Here is a 13,241-nt window from a genome sequence, read left to right on the forward strand (position 1 = left end):
AGCATTAGAATTGCGCAAACATTAGCATTGTGCTAGCAATAGCATTGCGCTAGCATTGCGTTAACATTAGCATTGTGCTAGCATTAGCATTGCGCTAGCATTAGCATTGTGCTAGCATTAGCATTGCATTAGCATTGCGCAAACATTAGCATTATGCTAGCATTAGCATTGCGCTAGCATTGCGTTAACATTAGCATTGCGCTAATGCTAATGCTAGCACAATGCTAATGTTTGCACAATGCTAATGCTAGCGCAATGCTAATACTAGCACAATGCTAATGTTTACGTAATGCTAATGTTAGCGCAATGCTAATGCTAATGCTAACACAATGCTAATGTTTGCGCAGTGCTAATGCTAGCGCAATATTAATGCTAATGCTAGCGTAATGCTAATGCAAACGCAATGCTAAACACCTAAAACTTAAAACTATAACTGTTTGGCCATTTTTGAATGGATTTCCACCTTTCAAACCGGCAACCGCCCACGAGCCCCTCCCACAATTTCCGCGGAAATTGTCTAGTAACTTGTCTTTCTTATCCCAAAGCTTGATGGGTGGAGTAAGTTGCACCCAAAGCTATTGCACATTATTGCCCACAACTACTACTTATTCTTTCAGAATTGTGTTGGGAGTTGACAAGCTATTTTATAATGCCTTCTTTTTGTTTTGTTGGAGAAACACCTGTTTGAGTTGTTCTATTGTAGTTACCCTGTGGAAAACGGCTGTGGTCGAGGAGCTTAACAAGTGGTGAAGATGACTTTAGCAATTTCTGGACATTTCTGTCATTGTCTTTGCATATTCTTCCTTTGTTGCATATGTTTTCGCTCTTGACTAAATTGAGTTCAAAGTGAATGAATGTATCTCGGATAGACTAGCCATCATTATAGGATTAAGGACTTTTTTAAAACATTTAAAAGAAATTAAATGTTTTTTTTTGTTTTTTTTAAGGTAGAAAAACCATCAATATCCTTTTTGGACATATATTGAAATAGCTAATCTGTTTGGTTAGAAATAGAAAGACTCATATGTAGAAAGTCTAGAAAGACTGAGTTGATATACTGTATTGATGAAGCACTTCTTACCATCACATTTGTGTCTACTGACTTGCAAACCTGCCTGGCTTATAGCAGGTTCTAACATCAGATGCACAAACATGTGACCTATCTGACCACAAGCATTCTTTCATGCTAAATTACTGTGGATGTGAGAAGCTCATTGGATGCTTCATCAGGGTGTAGTCTGAGTGTGTATCCAATGCTAAATGGCAGCTGCGATGTGGCAACAGACACGTTACTGACTGACGGTCTCAATAACTGCATGCCCTCTTCTTCTCTCTCTGACCAACATTAGCCCAGCAACACAGCTACTGATGTCACCCTTGATTTCACATATTGGCTAAATGCTTCTAGTTAAGCTAACCAGCCTCTAACACCAGCCAAAAGACTGTTAGTATACTAACACAGAAATGTTATAAATTAGTGTACAAATGACTGCATTCATTGAATGAACAAAGCATTTTTGGGGTCAGTTACATTTTTCAGTTACAATTAGTTTTCAATTATCCTCATTTAATTACAATTCAAGTACAATTACAGTGACCAGCATTTTTTTCCAATTACAAATAAATTGCAATTATTATTTTATCTTAAGAAAGTCAATTACAATTAGGTTTTCCATTACTAAAATTCAATTACAATTACATTACTGAGCCTGAAATAAATAACCTAAGAAAAGTTAACCTTCCTCTTTTGTTAGCTTTCTGTTAGCATATCTTATGATAACAAATCAGCTGTAAAATACACTAAAAAGAAATATATTCCATCTAATTTCTTTCCTATCTATTGGTTACTTTGTTAAGCTTCCAAATCAATCAAAATATAGGATCTAATACAGTATTTTTGGTGTGGACATCTGAGTCTATTTTGTGTCTTAATTCCACTCGATTTATGTAGTTTTTAAATAGTAAAATGTGGGAATGCTTGATTTGAAGCAATTTAGTGATTGTTGAATACATACTGTATGTGTAAAACTGTACATAGAACTGAAACATGATTTTTCAGTTTAGCGTTACTTTATAATTGACATTTTTTATGGAATTTTAATGGCAATTACAATAACAAAGTCGATTATCTAAACTCAATTACAATTTATTTACGATTACGACGGCAACAACTTTTTAAATTAATAATAATTATAATTATATAATTATAATTCATTATCAATTGTGCGATTACAATTATAATTGACCCTAACCCTGGAACAAAGCATATGAAGAAATGCTCATTTGAATTCTATCCTAGCTGAGTTCCAAAAAGAAATGCTAGACTAGGTCTGTTGATGTAGGAGGACAACACAGTAAGTGGATATAAAAAACACATCTGTATCCTCTGGTACAGTGTGCTGGATCATTTTTTACAAAAATAACAATGTCTACGGATGAATAAATGTGCGCCCAGATTTTGTTTGACTATTTGTTTAAAAGAAGACCCAAAGTAAAAGCTGAAAAAGGCGCATTTCCATCTGAAGCACCTCTTTAGTTTTACTTTCATCACATTACAAATCTAAACAGCCCAGCTATTGTCCAGCTAAGTAATAAGTGGCAAAGTGACATTCGAGTGGGGCCACCCCTTCTCATCTATTGTTGGAGCTTTTGAAGTTCCTTTTCAGGTCATTAAGCTCCATTTCCCATTCACATAGAGCTTGTGTGGCGGCCGTTTGAGCACAACAATGGGCCCTAATGACTTAACTCTTCTGTTTCCATTCTGCACCTCTCACCCACCTTCTCTCCACTCCCCCTTCCATCCCTTTACCCACTTCTCTATTCGCCCCCACAATCATCCCCTTCACCTCTTTAATGGCGGCTTGCACCCCTCGTTTGCCTGCCTATGCTTTTTATGGGACATTGTAATGAGCTACAGCTGTGGGGTAAAATCTGGGTGTAATGTTAACCCAAGCAGAGGACGGTGACCCCATGGAGCAGAGGTCAACACATTGTGTTATTGCCAGGCCGAGGGTCTATTAGAAGCTGTAAAGGTTATTTTCTGAAGCTGTAGCGTACCCCGCAACACACAGGCACCATTACTACTGGATATAAAACGTTGTCAAATACTCCCTGGTGAGCTTTTCAAACCAGATCGTCTTCTGTTTTGTCACAAAGTGCTACTTAATTGGTGAAGAGCAAAGAGACTGATGATCTGTGGTGAAGTGATATTACTGGGACATTAGTGGTCGCTGGGGGAGACGAGATCCTAGTCTTTTCAAGCAGAGTAAAGTAAGTAAAGGACAGTCAAATCCAAATTACACACAAACACACAGTGGAGAAAAAAACTCTTGTCTGGTAGAGTGAGTAATATATTTACTTGTGACTTCAAATAGGTGTGCCACATTGGCCTTTCCCCAGAAGAGCAGGTCAGGGCATTGACAGTTTATCCTCCTTCCAGTATAAATGGCAAGCAAAGCAGTAACCCAAGCTGAAAAAACAAAAGGCACAAAGCCAATCGACAAAATCAAACTGACCCCTGTCACTCTCTCTCTCTCTCTGCAACTGGCGTAATCTTAATTGAATCAGCCTGACAGAGAGATGTTGACACTGAGAGATTGCACAAACCTGGGAGGCCTTGGCAAACCAGTAGAAGCACTGGTGGAAGAAAAAAAAAAAAATGAAAGAACAAAAATTGCTCCACCTATTCATTATTGTGTCCGCCAATGTACCACTCCCCCATTTCTCACTGTCTCAGAGAGATAATGCTCCTCCTTCCACCTCTGACAGCCATTTTGATCACTCACTGTGGTCCATGAGGAGACCGTCAAACCATCCTGTATATACCCTGCCAACATAATATATTATATTATAGTTTCACAGTCATTTAACCATGTAACAATCAATTCTCACATCCGCTCCATAAAAAACCGCCACTTGCATCTGACTGGTTTTTCTAGTTAGCTCACGTGTCAATGCTAACAGAATGCTAGTCTAAACAATGTTATGCAAATAAATGAATGATGGTAATATTTGTGGTTTGGGTTTAATAATATGTTTGTTTTCATGAAATGCATTGATTGGTTGAGTCATCCTCGTGGGAACATTCATCACTCATTCTCCTTTGTGTCTTTATTAGCGTCCTCTAGAAGCGTGTGTACCTTTCACTCACTAATAATAAACTTCCACCCTCAGGACTATAACAGAGAGTTAATGTCATGTTCTTCACAACTGCTCAATCACACCACGACACGTTTGTTTTGACATGCTTTCTTTTCTTTGTGTCCATATTCATCATCAGCATATTTGGATATTACATTTCCTGGTTGCCCAATGTATCCAGCACTTTTCATTGGTATTTTAATCTTAAAAATGCCTGAGCATTAGCAGCTCCGTTTAAAAATCTGATTGACTTGCTAGGTGTCAACCTCACAAAGATTAATATGGATGACAGATTTTTTATTTTTTATTGGCTGTTGTATTTATGTATATATATTTTTGCACTGTTTATTTTCTACATTGTCTATTTTAATACATTTTATTGTGCTTTTGTGCAATGACAAATAAAAGGATTCAGATTCAGATTTTGCCATTGCCTTAGTCTGTGATCACACGGCTGGTTAATTGCATACGATTTTTTTGCCCATAAGTGACATCTATCAGATTTTTTTATGTCTATGTGAACAGTACAATTCAGATTTTTTTAAATCTAAAGTGACTGCAGTCTGGACACGAGATCATCCGACATACACGTCATCAAAAAAGGACAAACATCAATATTGTTCGACAAAACAGAGAGAGGTGAAAAGCAATGGCAGATAAAGGAGCAGAAAACAAGAAGATGTTTTAGAACTGTTAAATAAATGGGGGGACCAGTAAGTTTAAGCCAAAATAAAGGGTCATAACGCAATCGGCCATATTTGCTTCCACAAACACACTACACCACATGATGTCTTGTTTTGTGTACATGTGGGTCACTTCACAGATGCATTTCGTTCACATTAGAAGTCGCATTTGTTTTTTTTAATGTGAATGACTACATAAAATGATCAGATTTAACAAAAAACCTGAATTGGACAGTGTTATTGTACCCTAAGTAGAGTTGAATACTGCTGGACTTGAGAAGTTTTGTATTAATTTAAAAAACTTTAAATGTTTACTGTTATAGAAACATTGTGACAAATGTGTTCAAGTATCCGATAGGGTGCTGCTGTTTTGGTGTTTGGATCGAGATAAAATAATATCAATCACATATACTATAGATACTTTATATCTTATTCTTTTTTTTTTTTTTTTATAATTGTTCAGTTGTAAAAACATGTCATTTTACGATTAGTTAAAAGTGGCTAGTAAAAAAGGAACACTAATATTTTCTGTAAAACTTAAGTATTTTCTATCTTGATAAGTTACATTAAAGCTGCTATCCAGAGCTTCTGAGAAACGTCTTGATGTCCCGCCCTAAACAGCTTCACTTCCTCCCCCTGCCTCTGCAATCTGCCAGAAGCCACGCCTCTACTTTTCTGCACACGCATCACAGAACATGACAAGGTTGCATCTGGTCGCATTGAGTTTATGGGTCAGTTAAGAGCCAAAATCATATTTGCTTGTTTGCTGTTGTGATGCGCGGCCTTGTTTCTGTGCACAGTTCCACGTTCACTTTGATTGACAGTCTCAAAAACAGGAAGTCAAAGCCTATTGGCTGGGCGCAATGTATATGAATGACCACCAGCAGTAGACCATAGTAAAAGACTAGTTAGGCATTTTTTCGCATTTCAAAAGAATCATACATAAATATTGATTTCTCAGAAACTCCAGATATCAGCTTTAAACTATGAAATTTCAGAATTATATATCAAAGTGAAAGCCCTTCAGAGTATTCAGTACCTTGGAGTAGCTCACAGTTTGTGAAATGTTGGTGAACCATGATAAACACAATGTTCCCAAAATATTTCTGGATTTTAGAGGCTCAGACAAAGGTTGTCAACATTTGATCAAATATACTAGTCGTTAATTCAGTTGAAATGTTTTCTGTGCGATGAGAAGTGACAGTTAGAAAACCCTAGTCCTGGTTTGGACAGATCTACATATGAATGGCAGGCGGCTCCATGCAGGTGGCAGGCGATAAGGACCCTAATCTAGATGAAAGACCCCATTGCAGGCCTCCCTTATTAGCTGTGATGAAGCCGGGGTGTGGGTAGAATGCTGATACACAGAATCCCCTTTCTACATCCAGCAGGGCTAGACTCCTAGTTTTGCTGTAATGGTGAGAAAGGCCAGCGCACATTGCCATGTAAAGTACATTAAAAAGGGAAGAAGACTCAGGCACTGGATCAGGAGGAGTAGGCTGACAAATGGGAGGCCTCTGTAATGGTTGGAAATGATCAGCCCTGTCTTAGCCCCATGTAATGCCTGTGTCCTGGACATGAGCAGAGATGCCAGATTCTGCCTAGGGCAAATGTCATGCATTATACATGTGCATTATTTATACAATTATTGATAACACTTTTCACATTGGTAATTATTCATTCATATATTATTACAACCCCTGATGTGATGCCATTAAATGTATTGTTGATTGTGTTGAAACATTTTCAACGGGTTTGTGTTCTGAGTAACACAAGTCTCTTCTTCTTCTTCTTCTTCTTCTTCATCTTCTTCTTCTAGGAAGCATTAGCTTATGTGTTTAGCCCCATCATTAATTGATAATCAATGCAAATTAATATACATACATATACAATATTAAGTGATAATCAAAGCAAAAATACATACATACATACATACATACATACATACATGCTGTACATACATACTGTACATACATACATACATACATACATACATACATACATACATACATACATACATGCTGTACATACATACATACATACATACATACATACATACATACATACATACTTATTTCAGGTTTTAAACAAAATCTGACCCGATTTGAATTTAACCAGGTCCAAGAATTTTAAAATACCTGATTTTGGGAACAAAGGTACCCAACTTGTGTATCCAGGATACATACATACATGCTGTACATACATACATACGTACATACATACATACATACATACATACATACATACATACATACATACATACATGCTTACATACATACATACATACATACATACATGCTGTACATACATACATACATACATACATACGTACATACGTACATACGTACATACGTACATACATACATACATACATACATGCTTACATACATACATACATACATACATACATACGTACATACGTACATACGTACATACATACATACATACGTACGTACATACATACATACATACATACATACATACATACATACATACATACATGCTTACATACATACATACATACATACATACATACATACATATATACATACATACGTACATACGTACATACGTATATACATACGTGCTGTACATACATACATACATACATACATACATGCTTACATACATACATACATGCTTACATACATACATACATACATACATACATACATACATACATACATACATACATACGTACATACGTACATACATACATACATACATACATACATACATACATGCTGTACATACATACATATATACATACATACATACATACATACATACATACATACATACATACATACATACATACATACATATATATAAAAAACATTTAAAAAGAGTGTACTGTACAGAGAAATAGGCAATTGTGGGACATGAAATATATACAAAAGGAGTAAAGCAGTTGAAATGGATCTCCATGCACTCACTCAGAAAAACAAATTAGTGAAGCTAAAACTGTTTTGGGGTACCAGAGTCCCAGTGCTATCTGGATAGCAGCTGAGTAGGAGTACATTTGTCATGCCGATCCTGGGTGTAGGAAGTTAACAGGGCAGAGGCTGAGCCATGCCCTGGAGCCCCTTTACTGCCAGACAGCAAGTCTGTCTTTCTCCCTCTGTCTCTCTATCTTCATCCTCTCTCTCATTATGTCATTGGACGGTCAGGATCATGAACACCATTCATCCCCCTTCTGCCCTGAATCTTTAAAGTCACATTGATAGATCACATCATGGTACATGGAGTGTAGGTCAATGCATCAATTCTAACCTAAATTATTTATTCTGCATGTGTACATAGTCTTAATTACAGTTAATTATTTATAGACCTTACAGCTCAGAAGCCTTATTTCAATTTGGAAGTGGAATCTGCTGATTATTCAGTAATAAACTAAATTTTATTTTCAAAGTGCTTTTAAAAGATTTTCATTTACAATGTCGTTACACTGGTAATTTTCTTTTGTCTTCAAACTAACAAGTTCACATGTTCAATGTAAGGTTTATAGCAAAAGAAAAAGACTAATCTACATTATGAAAGGTGATTCTGCTATATACTAAAAATAATCTTCAAAAATGATGATCTACAATTCACAGCATGTGTACAAATACAACAAATGCGGAACAAAAAAGTTGCTGGAGGGGAGCAAAGTTTTTATTTTAATGATTTCCAGTACCTTTAAAATGTATAATTACAGTCCTATATAACACTATACCGTATGGCAGCCAGGCTGGCTTTGACTTTAAACTGAGACCAAAATCAAGAAAAGACGAATTTATTTCATAGTATTTAGTAGTCAAAGTATTCAATTTGAATAATGAATATGGCACAATATAACTATTATGATAACCACACCCTGGTGAAAAAAAGAGTAATTTATTGTATTTTAAGTATATTAAAATGTTCACTAGTATATTGAAAGTACAAACTGTACTTTTTGTAAATATATAAAAAAGTATACTAACGTCACACTTTCAAGGGAACACTTTTAACACACTTCAAAACTTTTACTAAAATATATTTTAAATGAAATGTATGTGTAATTTTTCAAGTGTACATACTTTAAAATTGATGAGAGCATATTTCAGAAGTAGACATTTTAATATCAATACTCTGATATTAAGTCTGAACTTATTTTAAGTTACATTTGAGTCTAATTATGAAGTTATATTGTACCTTAAGAAATGTTTTTGGAAAGTGTTAATTAGTATTACTGTTTACTATTTATTAATTCAGTAATTTAGCATAAATTAGTAGGAATATATAGGAATATACTTAAAACATACTAAATACACTTCAAGTTGAACTTTTTTACAATTTCAATCTGATTCTCAAGTTTATTTCGAACACGTGCAAGTAGCACAATAAAGTAAACTGGACAACAAATCAACAATAAATAAGCAAAAGCTTAATTAAACCTACCCCTTCTCCACTACTTCATTAAAAACTCCCGTATACATATTTACATATGTAAAAAAAAGAAAGCCCCCCCCCGCGTATAACCCCCAACTCTGTTTAAAAAAATATTTTTGAATATTTCCAGGAAGTAGATTGTATATTGCTTTGTACATGATTTGTACAAAGCAATTAACGCAAATTTAATTACCATTACAAAATTAAGTCCATTAGTTCAAAATAGCATTATTTAAGTTAACTAATCACATACACACTTGAAGTATATTTATTATTAGTGTCGCTTCAAGTACACAAAAGTATGCAACATTTTATACACACTTAACACATTTATTTTTCACCCGGGCAATTTCAATTTAGTGAGTTTAGAAAATAGTGACATAGAATAATCAAAATAAGCATCTTAATACTGAGTTGTATAATTAAGTAAATTCAGTCATTTAAAATTAGCAGTGTCTTGTGTGAAAATAAAAAGTACAGAAATTTAAAAGTGTCTTGATAGTTTTATTCACAAATTAAAAATCAATTATTTAAAAGGTCAATTCAAAATACCCTGTCAGTAGGTGAATACTGAACAATATTGTTAGAAAACACTGAAGTAAATGCAGTTTTTCAACCTGCTCTTATCAGTGTTAATACACTGAAAATTGAATCGCCTCAAAAAAACAAAAAAAAAAACACACATTGATAATCTTTATTTCATTGCAGTAAAATTCATCTTCCATTAAGTTTGCTATACTGTATATAACATAACAATATTCTTCTTTCTGCTCTCTTTCATTCAAGACTTGGACACATTTGTGTGTATATTAAATTGTTTTGTTTTAAATCAATGAATGAAATAAAAATAAAATAAAATAATTATCAGAACTGATATCACTGTAATCAAAGTAATTAATAGTTCTCTTCCTCTGCTCGTTTTCAAACATTTATTTTCTATGAATTTAAAATCTCATTGACGCCATTACATGTGTTAATATAGCTAAATATGACCACCAGCTAAATCAACAAACCGGTGATGTGTGCATCATTGATCACAGGTTACACGTACTGGTGTCACATAAAACACTGCTCAGCATGTATTTTCATATTGACACTGACCTGGATGCCATCAGAGAAAAATGTAGGATTTAATGGTAATATAAAAGGGACCAATATATATGCGGCAGTGCACTTGACTATTGAAGCTCTGATGATTGCGGACAATCTGCGCAGAGTTTATTTGGGCCTTTAGTGTTTACATCTGATTGTCAGAGTATTTATTATAGGGCCTGAGCACCAAAGTGGTGTGTGAGGGCACCTTTGTTTCTGTACAGATTTTGCTTCTTCTTCTTATTATTATTATTTTTATTTTAACACCACTTTACTGAGATTTTTGAGGCCTTCTCCGGGTGTGCAATTTCATGAAATTTGGCGGGACGGTATAGTTGGGAGAAACCTTTAACATGTAGTTTTTGATGCAATTTTAGGACGTGTTAGCACCACCTAGAGTTTGTAACCTTTTTTTTAGTTTTGAACTAGCTGGATGGCATTCAGTAGGTATATGCAGTGGACTGTTACTAGCAAAAATGTAGTTTCAACAGGAAGTTCATATTTCCACATAAAATTTAGGATTTATGTTCTCGACAAGTTGGAGACCCGTTGTTCTTAAAAACAGTGCATTTTTACCATATTACCACACATAGAGGGGGTGATAAATTTGATAAAGCTGGAAATTTTCAAATAGCTCAGCCAAAACTCATTCAATGAAAACCCAAAGTCATGTGCAGAATGGGAAACACAGAATGGGAAACGCATTCCGCACGCCATGACATGACAATTCACGCTACAAGTCGTGCTGCCCCCTGGTGGTGATAGCGAAGCGCTTTTTTCATTCTATTCCTTGTGATGACATTTTTCAACACATACTTCCCAAACGTGTTCAGAAATGCTCTGGACGACTGGATGATCATTTGGAATGCATTTCCTGTGGCAGAGCGCCATTCGCCAAAAAGCTCCCCTGAAGAACACTGGCAAGCCCCATACTTTTAAAAACCCCTGTTCCAGAACTTAAGGACATTTTATGTAACAATTTTCACCGGCACCACACAGACGTTCACAGACGACTGATGTGCCACTCTGCAACCAGACCTCGTGCCGTACGGAATGAAGTTTGACTTTAAACGCAGTCGGTATGAAGGAGTTGCCTCGACGGGCACGGCAGGTGCGAGGGCCCGTTATCACTGCTTGCAGTTATGATTATATTTGATCCCCATTCAATAAAAGACAAATCTGTATTTCCAAAGCAGAACATTTGTGTCCGCATGGCACATAAATGCTACTGACCTCTAAGTCAACTATTTAGCAAATCAACATTATCATACCAAGCCACTTTGCCCCTGCTGAAACGTGAGCCCCTCTCTGGGCTGAAGCTTTCTGGGATGTTTCCAGTCTAGCCGCCAGTGGGGCTCGTCCTGGGAATGCTGGAGCCAACACAGCGATCCAGTTACCTCTCTGTGTGTTGCATTACAAAAAGAGCACATTTGGTTCTGCAAATCAGCTGTAATGCAGTTGGCATCGATAAAGAGTGTGAAACATCATTCTGGAGAGATATTCCTCAAGTCATTTAGTCTGGTAATTGACTTTTAAAGCAGTCTAGGCTGTGGAGTGATACACACCATGTGGGCTGGCCAGAGATATATTCATCATTTTTTTGTGTGCATGTGTCAATGAGATGATGCGAGACAATAAGGATGAGTGAAAAAGATAGACATTCCCCAGCTTCCCAACAAGCTGGAGCATCTTCACACATTCACTTTCTCTCCCCACATGATATTTAAAGAGGATAATGCAGAAAGCTTCTACCCAGAGCAGAGGAGGCAGCATATTGATTTTGTCTTAGATGAGGTCTCTGAAACCTCATTCACTCCCATTGTCATCATGGTGAAACATCAGTGTCTGACAAGCTGCACTTCCCCCTTTTATATCAATCCTGGCGGCCATTTTTAAAACTGTTGAAGGATGCTAATGTGTGCGTGTGTTAGCGCTGTCCTTTTTCCAGGTAACAGTGTTGACAGAGCGCTCGCATGATAAGATGTATGAGGTCAGATAATGTTGCTGCTGACTAACCATTGTGCTGTCTAAATAAAGCCCTGTGTTATGCACTGATCTGCTCTTACTAGGTTACATTGCAAACACAGAGGAACGGCCCAGGTTTGTCTGCCATTTTGGCATGTGGGTCACCGTGAAACCCAACACTCCTATGCCTAGAGCTCTTTGGTTATGAACTAAAAAAAAATCCCTGTAGTTCATCAAATACCCAAACATAATATTCAAAGTTCAGATTACAAAATAATGTTAACATGTTTGAATTATCAATGCTTCATGGGAATAATAAAGTCATCAAGCATTAGAAAAGATACATTTACTTTAATCCACCCAAGACGAGCAAAGTAAAACCAGAAGTGTAAAGAGTACTAATATATCCTGTACAAATAAATGTAAGTCATATATAAAATACTCAGTCCAAATAAAAAGCAGCTCAATTGAATTGTACTCAAAATTACTGGTTACTTTCACTCCTCATGTTTATTTTTGGTAATAAATCTAGCCACTGTTCCCTTACACACAGTAAACATCTCATGTATACACTTAAAAAGGAGGAGACCAAATCTTGCACAATTGTAACTTAATTTATTTTTCCACCAAGGCATCTGTAAAAAATAAAAAGATTGTCAAAATCAGGTCAAACTTAGACGAGAAAATGCGGTCCGATCCGCACTCCAACTGTGACACGGTTATTTATTTACTCGCCGTTCATGTGACTGTTTACTGCAAGACCTGTGCACATGCCTCTGCATACATCTGTATAACCAAACAGTAGCAGTAGCAGCCTTCTTCTTATTCCTCTTTATCTTCGGTATTGGGCCGCTTCTTCAAGCCGTCGAGAACGTGCACCAGCGTCACTTGACGTCACGTCTGCAGAACAGAATGTATAACACAATCTGTTCAAGACAATAGGTAGAA

This window comes from Gouania willdenowi, chromosome 3 (genome assembly GCF_900634775.1).
Source record: "Gouania willdenowi chromosome 3, fGouWil2.1, whole genome shotgun sequence".
NCBI lineage: Eukaryota > Metazoa > Chordata > Actinopteri > Blenniiformes > Gobiesocidae > Gouania > Gouania willdenowi.